This window comes from Periophthalmus magnuspinnatus, chromosome 4 (genome assembly GCF_009829125.3).
Source record: "Periophthalmus magnuspinnatus isolate fPerMag1 chromosome 4, fPerMag1.2.pri, whole genome shotgun sequence".
Taxonomy (NCBI): domain Eukaryota; kingdom Metazoa; phylum Chordata; class Actinopteri; order Gobiiformes; family Gobiidae; genus Periophthalmus; species Periophthalmus magnuspinnatus.
The window spans coordinates 32,210,896-32,219,958 of record NC_047129.1 but is presented as its reverse complement, the minus strand read 5'-3'; the positions used below and the strand labels follow the sequence as shown (position 1 = coordinate 32,219,958).

The 9,063-nt window shown below is 43.4% G+C and overlaps 1 protein-coding gene across 1 annotated transcript in view; it reads left to right on the top strand.

The window, feature by feature from the left end:
- Positions 1–608: 608 nt before the first annotated feature.
- Positions 609–9,063, top strand: part of nek7 (NIMA-related kinase 7) — a 189,574-nt gene continuing 181,119 nt past the window's right edge. Inside the window, exon 1 of the mRNA XM_033965147.2 lies at positions 609–991. The gene's annotated coding sequence lies outside the window, so the exon portion shown is untranslated. The remainder of the gene's footprint in view (positions 992–9,063) is intronic.

The window sequence follows — 9,063 nt, the reverse complement described above, 5'->3', positions numbered from 1 at the left end:
CTCCTCTCCACTAAAGGGTTGAGTTTATTATTTTTTTTTCTGCATAATACTTTGTCTGTTCTGACAGACAAATATTCTATACCTTTATTATTGTTTTTAATTAAAAAAAAAAAAAAAGTTGGAGTTTCCCTGTTGAGTCTCGCGATATTTGACAGCTCCTCTGGTTGGAGTTTATTTATTTTCATTTATTTATTTTTCTGCATTCCTATGTAATACTTTTATTTTTACATTTATTTTTATAATACCTTCATAATTATTATATATATATAAAAAAGTTGGAATTTAATTGTTGAATGTCGCGATATTTGACAACTCTTCTGGACCAAAGATTTAAGTTGGAGTCTCCTTGTGTAATCTCGCGATAATTGACAACTCTCCACTAAAGGGTTAAGTTGGAGTTTATTTATTTTTCTGCATTCCTATGTAATACTTTTATTTTTACATTTATTTTTATATTACCTTTATTATTATTATCAATAAAAAATAAATAAATAAAAAGTTGGAGTTTAATTGTTGAATCTCGCGATATTTGATATCTCCTCTCCACTATAGGGTTAAGTTGGAGTCTCCCTGTTGAATCTCGCGTTATTTGACAGCTCCTCTCCACTCTTTGACACTGGCCCCGCCTCGGTCTGGGGGAATGCGGCCGTGTTTACATTCGCGTCTCTCGGGTCAGCACCCTCCATCCATCCAGGAGAACCACCCGCGGTACTGTCGGAGCTCCAGCGGCGGAGAGACGGGCTGCTGCTGACGGGAAACACGCTCTGATCCCCGGGCACTGCCTCTGTCGACACCGCGCTGCTCTCCACTCCACTTTCTCCAAAAGTTTCTGCGCAGAGGAGGAGGAGAAGAGGCCCCTGTGTTACCCTGACTCAGACGCCATAGTTTTTCACATTTACAGACAGAAACAAGGAGGAAAAGTCAAAATAAACCACCATCACCAGCGCGGAGGAAAAAGAGGACTAGCTTTAGCATCAGCTCGACACTTCCGGTAAGACACAAACCGCGCTAGCTTATTTTAAACTTGTAAAACTGCAATTAACGTGTAATTAATCCCGTAAAAAGTTATAAATTAACTTAGTTTTATTTATTTCCACTGACACTTTCATGAGATACCTGTACGTTTCTATTTATTTCAACGAACTTGCTTAAAAAGTTAAACTCTTAACTTTAGCATGATGTTAGCAAGTTAGCCAACCTGTTGCTAACTTTCACTGCACTGATTTGCAAATGACACCTTCTGTTTGACAACTTTTCTGTTAAGTTTTAGGTCATTTTACTTATGGCAAGGCTTGGAATGTGTCAGAACAAGTTCATAAAGGCGTATTAAGGGTAAAATTAATACGTTTGTGTTTGAAAAGTTCATTTATAAACCTTTTTTCCACGTATGATTCATATTGTTGGCACATCTTTCCTCTGTAATTGTGTTGCAGACGTGTACTGAGACGTGTTGTGTTGTAGATAATAATTAAAATGAGGTATTTTTACTGTGAAGTTTCTTGAAAGTGAATTGTTGCTATTGTATTCCAGTGTTGTGTGAACAATCTTAAGTAGACAAGTGAAATTGGTTGGTGTTTGTAGTGGGCATTGTGTGTAAAATCTCCCCATGCACTTGTTTTTACAGTAGAAATTCTTATTCTGTCAGAAGAGTAGTTAAAATGTCATGATAATGCACATATTGTCTGCATTACAACCATTTTTAAGCTGTTTCGGTCATGTTTTATAGATTTTACAGCTGATTTCACATGTAAATTACAGCCAAAGCACGTACAGGAATTGCATGTATAGCGTTACATTTACTTGAATAATGTTTTGATTAAAAAGCGCTTTTCAGAGTTGCGTACTTTTACTCCTACTTCAGTAATATTTTATTTTAAGGAATGAACAGTCCTCTTTTGGTGAGTAAGTCTACAAGTGACACAAGGTTTATGTTGACTATATGAAATGATTTGAACGTTTGTGTTTCTTGCAGCGCTCCTTCGGATATGATTTAGTTTGTCTCATTTTTGTGTGTCTTTGAAAATACCAAATTTTGAGTGTTATTTCATGTTTCGTCCCTCAAATTACATTGATAAATCAGATGTTACCTCCTCACGGTTACTCTTTTCCGAGTAGAAGTTTCCCTAAATACTTTTTAAGTCATACTGGAGTACATTTTTTGGCTGCTCTACACACCTCAGATGGTTATGCTATTAAGCTCAAAATATGTTGCTGAGTGAATGTGTGAAATGCTGTAGGTGTGTATGTGTGTGCAGTACGTGACTTAAATGTGTTTTAAATGAGCTGAGATTGTCGTACAGATTGTTTGTTTTATTGAATTCATTGGTCAAGCAGTCGACCTGTTCCTTAAGTAATGTGTTGTAATTTGCAACATAAACCTTTCTCGCATTTTACCAAAACCTTGCATATCACGTAGAGTTTTTTTTAAACCCTCATCAACTGAATGAATTGTATTTTTTGTCAGGCAAGAAATATGTTTGAAAACAATATCTAAACGTACAGTATGTAACTTTCTGGAGGTGTCACGTCAGCTGCACGATTCCATACGAATAGAAAGTTTTAAAAAGTTACTGCAGAACGTTGATTTTTATGCCATACTGTTGAATATTAGTATAACATATCAACATATCAACATTGAAACTGAAAACTTGGCTGGATCAGATATCGACTTCCAAATATTTTTAGTTTTGTCGATTCTAGTTGGACTTATAAATAGATAAAATAAGATTATTTACAAGTTTAATTGGCTCAGAAAGTCTCATAATGTCTGGACTTTTATTCATACAAAGCTGTTCTGTTGTTACTTGAGGGATAAATATCAGCTACATAACACATTTAGATCAGTTTTATTTTATTTTATTTTATTTTTGTTTAAAGGAAATTACTGCTGTTTTCAGTTTTTGCCCTGGTATCGGTTCATATCAGTATCAGCAGAGTCATAGTTTCAAAATTGGTACCGGTTTGGATTATTTGTTTTTCAGTTCAATAAACACAACTAAAATGAAACAAACAAACAAGCTTATAATTTAGTGTGTTTTTTTGGCTAAAAAGTTACATACTGTGGCTTTAGTGGAGCTTGTGATGTGCATGTAAATGATCCTGGGACAAGTGAAATCAGCGGATGTTTCTCTAGTTTTACAGTGGTGGACAGAACAGTAGTTTTATTATTTGCAGTTATATTGCGTCACATTGCAGCGTTCAGTTTTGGTGGTTGGGAAATATGTTCTGAACAGTGTGTTTTCTGTACAAGAGGAACAGGTATGAGTAAAGACGTTTGTGAATGAGGCGAAAGGGAGGGCCCGTTGTGACCGTGCGGCGGATGATTCACTCGAGATTACAACAGTCCTGTCTGCAGGAGCCGTGACCCTCCTGTGGAACCGACCTGAGTCCTGTGTGTGTTTGTGGAGCCGTGACCCTCCTGTGGAACCGACCTGAGTCCTGTTTGTGTTTGTGGAGCCGTGACCCTCCTGTGGAACCGACCTGAGTCCTGTGTGTGTTTGTGGAGCTGTGACCCTCCTGTGGAACCGACCTGAGTCCTGTGTGTGTTTGTGGAGCCGTGACCCTCCTGTGGAACCGACCTGAGTCCTGTGTGTGTTTAGGAGCGGCCTCGTCTCAAGTTCAGCTTTAGAACGACTTCTCTGTCTCTGTCTCTGTCTCCGTCTCCGTCTCCGTCTCCGTCTCCGTCTCCGTCTCCGTCTCCGTCTCCGTCTTCGTCTCCGTCTCCGTCTCTGTCTCCGTCTCTGCACAATCTGCTTACAGCCTCTGTTTATGTGTGTGCTCTTTCCCTGTACACATTCTACCACCATAACTCCTCTCCTCCTCCTGCTCCTTCTCCTCCTCTTTAACCTTTCTTTTCCTGTTTCTCACTGTATTTCTAAAGTCTTCTTCTCCTCTCCTCCTCCTCTCCTCTTCCTTTTCTTTCTCCTGCTCCTCTCCTCCTCTCTTCCTCTACTTGTCTCCTATCTCCTCCTCCTCCTCTTTAACCATTACTGTTTATTAGAGTGAACCTAAAGTCTCCATCTCCTCTCCTCCTCCTCTCCTCTTCTTCCTCTTTCTCCTCTTTCTCCTCCTCCTTCTCCTCTGCTCCTCTCTTTCTCCACTTGTCTCCTCTCTCCCCCTTCTCCTCCTCCTCTCCTCCTCTTTAACCGTTTCTGTTTATAAGAGTAAACCTAAAGTCTCCACGTCTCCTCCTGCTGCCCCTTCTCCTGCCCCTTCTCCTCTCCTCTCTTCCGCTCCTCGTCTCCTCCTCTCCTCTCCTCCTCTCCTCCTCCTCCTCCTATTTAACCCCTTCTGTTCCTGTTTCTCAGAGTGGCCCTAAAGTCTCCTTCTTCTCCTCCTCCTCCTCCTCCTCCTCCTCCTCCTCCTCTTTAACCATTTCTGTTTATAAGAGTGAACCTAAAGTCTCCATCCCTCCTACTGCTCCTTCTCCTCTCCTCTCTTTTGTTCCTCATCTCTTTTCCTCCTCTCCTCCTCCTCCTCCTATTTAACCCGTTCTGTTCCTGTTTCTCAGAGTGGATCTAAAGTCTCCTCCTCCTCTCCTCTTCCTCCTCCTTCTCCTCCTTATTCTCCTCTCACCATAAATAACTTGTTCCATGTTTCAGTCGATTTAGTGATTATCAGAACAATTTTGGCTGATGCAATTATCAGCATCACAAGAAAATAAATATATTGCAACGACACAAAGTTCTCCATTTACAGAAGTGTTTTTGGGGAAGTAAAATCGCCAACAAGACACTTATTAAGTCCTTAAGTTTTTATTCTGACAGTACAGTGTTTGTCCACCCGTCAGAAGGTTGGCGGTTCGAATCCCGCTCTCGACATACACATCGTTGACTGAGCGGTCACGTCCACAGACTCACAGGTCGTCGGTGCGATTCCAGCTCCCACAGACACATGCTGTCGTCGTGTCCTTGGGCAAGACGCTTAACCCACTTCGCCCCAGTGTCCTGTTTACCATTGACACAAATGTTATTCCAATACAAAATATAGTTACAGAATATTGCATGTTTTTCTCCAATAATAACCTTATTTATTTAGTTAGTTTAAGTCATTAGAATTCTATTTTTTTCCAATTTTTTTCCATTTCCAAAACATGGCTATTTTAATAACATGATGGTTTATAAAGTTTCAGAAACAGATTTTAAATTAAATGTATATGTCTCGTTGTTGTTACCACGGAGCTGATTGAAACGGAGCTTCCAAATTTTTAATATATATATTTTTTTCAGAAAGTCTACGGGAAAAATGAATGAGAAATACAGTTCTTCTAAAAACAAAGGCTGTGGGTGAATTTAAATTACAACATTTGAGGAAAAATAAAAAATATCGGCCTAACGTATCGGCGGGTTTTATCTCCCATCAGTTTGTGTGGATTTTAAACAGTCGTACGTTTAGGGATGGAGGAAGAGAGAGAGAGAAAAGGGAAAGAGATTGATTTGACTGTTCACAGACGGCTAAAATCAAAAGGGAGAAAGAGAGTGAGAGAGAGTAGGGGGCGGGGAGAGGGGAGGAAAGGGAGAGACAGAGAAAGAGACAGACACAGAGACACAGGGAGACAGACAGAGAGAGAGAGATGGGAGGAGAGAGACACAGAGGGAGAGAGGGAGAAACAGAGAGAGGGTAGAGGGGAGGAAAGAGACACAGAGAGAGAGAGAGATGGGAGGAGAGAGACACAGAGGGAGAGAGGGAGAAACAGAGAGAGGGTAGAGGGGAGGAAAGAGACACACACACAGAGAGAGAGATGGGAGGAGAGAGACACAGAGGGAGAGAGAAACAGAGAGAGGGGAGAGGGGAGGAAAGAGACACACAGAGAGAGAGAGAGAGATGGGAGGAGAGAGACACAGAGAGAGGGGAGAGGGGAGGAAAGAGACACACACAGAGAAAGAGAGAGAGATGGGAGGAGAGAGACAGAGAGAGGGGAGAGGGGAGGAAAGAGACACACACAGAGAAAGAGAGAGAGATGGGAGGAGAGAGACACAGAGAGAGGGGAGAGGGGAGGAAAGAGACACACACACAGAGAGAGAGAGAGATGGGAGGAGAGAGACACAGAGAGAGGGGAGAGGGGAGGAAAGAGACACTGAGGGAGAGAGGGAGAAACAGAGAGAGGGTAGAGGGGAGGAAAGAGACACACACACACAGAGAGAGATGGGAGGAGAGAGACACAGAGGGAGAGAGAAACAGAGAGAGGGGAGAGGGGAGGAAAGAGACACACACAGAGAGAGAGAGAGATGGGAGGAGAGAGACACAGAGGGAGGGGAGAGGGGAGGAAAGAGACACACACAGAGAAAGAGAGAGAGATGGGAGGAGAGAGACAGAGAGGGGAGAGGGGAGGAAAGAGACACAGAGGGAGAGAGGGAGAAACAGAGAGAGGGTAGAGGGGAGGAAAGAGACACACACACAGAGAGAGAGATGGGAGGAGAGAGACACAGAGGGAGAGAGAGACAGAGAGAGGGGAGGAAAGAGACACACACAGAGAGAGAGAGAGATGGGAGGAGAGAGACACAGAGAGAGGGGAGAGGGGAGGAAAGAGACACACACAGAGAAAGAGAGAGAGATGGGAGGAGAGAGACACAGAGAGAGGGGAGAGGGGAGGAAAGAGACACACAGAGAGAGAGAGATGGAAGGAGAGAGACACAGAGGGAGAGAGAAACAGAGAGGGGAGAGGGGAGGAAAGAGACACAGAGAGAGAGAGAGATGGGAGGAGAGAGACACAGAGAGAGGGGAGAGGGGAGGAAAGAGACACAGAGAGAGAGAGAGATGGGAGGAGAGAGACACACAGGGAGAGAGAAACAGTGGACAGTAGTGTGTGGCTCTTGTGTGGATTTTATCATATCAGCCATTTAAAAACCAACATCGTTCAGATCTTGGCATCATTTTAACTCCTGACATGACATAATGACGACATAATGATGACATAATGACGACATAATGATGACATAATGATGACATAATGACGACATAATGATGACATAATGACGACATAATGGTAAACACAGCAGAGATGGTTTATCTGTGACTCTATTCACCAGGTGTGTTTCCCGTCGGCTCTTCTAACGACCGCACTGCCTCCCTCTGTCTCTTACATTAGCTCTTTATCATGAAAGAATCAAATCAACAGACTGTAATAAGTGTTTGGCCAATCACAGAGCAGAGCCTCCGTCAGAGCTCAGACTACTGGCCCCGCCTCCCTCCGTCAGAGCTCAGACTACTGGCCCCGCCTCCCTCCGTCAGAGCTCGCACTACTGGCCCCGCCTCCCTCCGTCAGAGCTCGCACTGTTGGCCCCGCCTCCCCCCGTCAGAGCTCGCACTGTTGGCCCCGCCTCCCCCCGTCAGAGCTCGCACTGTTGGCCCCGCCTCCCCCCGTCAGAGCTCGCACTGTTGGCCCCGCCTCCCCCCGTCAGAGCTCGCACTGTTGGCCCCGCCTCCCTCCATGACTCACTATTTGTGGGAAACGGTGAACCTTGTTGACCCAATTCTTACTCACCTCTCGTGTTGCCACATTCAATAGTCCTCAGAGAGATAGAGAGAGAAGGAGAGATAGAGGAGAGGAGAGAGGGAAGGAGAGATAGAGGAGAGAGATAGAGAGAGGAGAGAGAGGGAAGGAGAGATAGAGAGAGGAGAGATAGAGAGAGAGGAGAGAGATAGACAGAGAGGAGAGAGGGAAGGAGAGATAGAGGAGAGAGATGGAGAGATAGAGAGGAGAGAGGGATAGAGGGAGAGAAAGACAGGGAAGGAGAGAGATAAAGGAAAGGAGAGGTAGAGGGAAAGAGGGAGACAGAGGAGGAGAAAGATAGACGGAGAGATAGAGGGAAGGAGGAGGACATAGAGGAAGAGAGATAGAGGGAGAAAGGGATAGAGAGAAGGAGGAAGAGAGATAGGGGGAGGGGGAGAGAGAAATAGAAGAAGAGAGGGAGATAGAAAGATAGAGGAAAAGGAAGATAGAGGGAGAAAAGGGAAAGAGATTGAAAGAGATATTGAGTTGACTGTTCACAGACGGCTAAAATCAAGAGGGAGAAAGAGAGAGAGAGAGGGGGGAGAGAAAGAAAGGGAGAGAGAGAAGGGGAGAGATTGATTTTGATTTTATTTTTAATAGAACTTTATTGTCAAAAACAGGAGAAATAGAGAAAGAGGGAGAGATGTGGGAGAGAAAAAGTTGGAGAGGGAGAAAGAGGGAAAAAAAAAGAAAGAGCGTGAGAAACAGAGAGAGGACAGTAGCGTGCGTTTTTATTTTTGGGCGGAGGAGACGTGTCACAAACCCGAGCGTCCGACGGCGTGCGCCAGACGCTCGTGTGCCGGCTGCACCTTTGAGGGAGCGGTGCCAACGACGCCACTTTGAACACGGAATATGAACATGTAAAGGAAGTGCAGTTATGTAATCACTATGAAGGTCATGTGATCACGAGCGCGTACGGAGCTGTTAAGACCACGGGTATAACCATTTGGTAAACTGTTTTCAACCAGAACGTTTATATCGCAACTGAATCAAAACCTGAATTCATGTCAGATCAAAAACTGGTAATGAATATCGTCCGGAAATAACAAAATATTCAGAGTTTTTATGTTGAAAAACGTGATAACCCTGTAGTTTAAATCTCAACAAATATTCATAGAAATCTGGTACAAGTTTTATCGTATTTTGAGCCTGTCTCCGGTCACTTTTACTGTTGCCATCACCCTAAACTTTTTAAAGATACCGTTTAATTTAATCGCTTCTATAAATTTAACTTTCTGAACTGCAGTTTCAATCTCACAGTGATAATTTGTACTTGTACTCATCAGAAACAGACCTGGAGTTTTGTGTTTTTGTTTTCATTTCACACATGTTTAACGCACAAATTCTCCATATTTGCGCTCAGTTCTCCTCTGAAACGGAACGAAACGCTCCGCTCCACCTTGTGACGTCATCGTGTGGTGAAACGGGAAGCGCTCCGCCGTGTTTTTAAACTCCGCGCACCTTCGTTTCTAGAATCATTTGGATCATTTCAGCTCGAGAATTGACCATTTTTGCTGAAGAAAACTACCACTTGATGACGTCACAATGTGGAACAGAGCATTTTGAGGTTT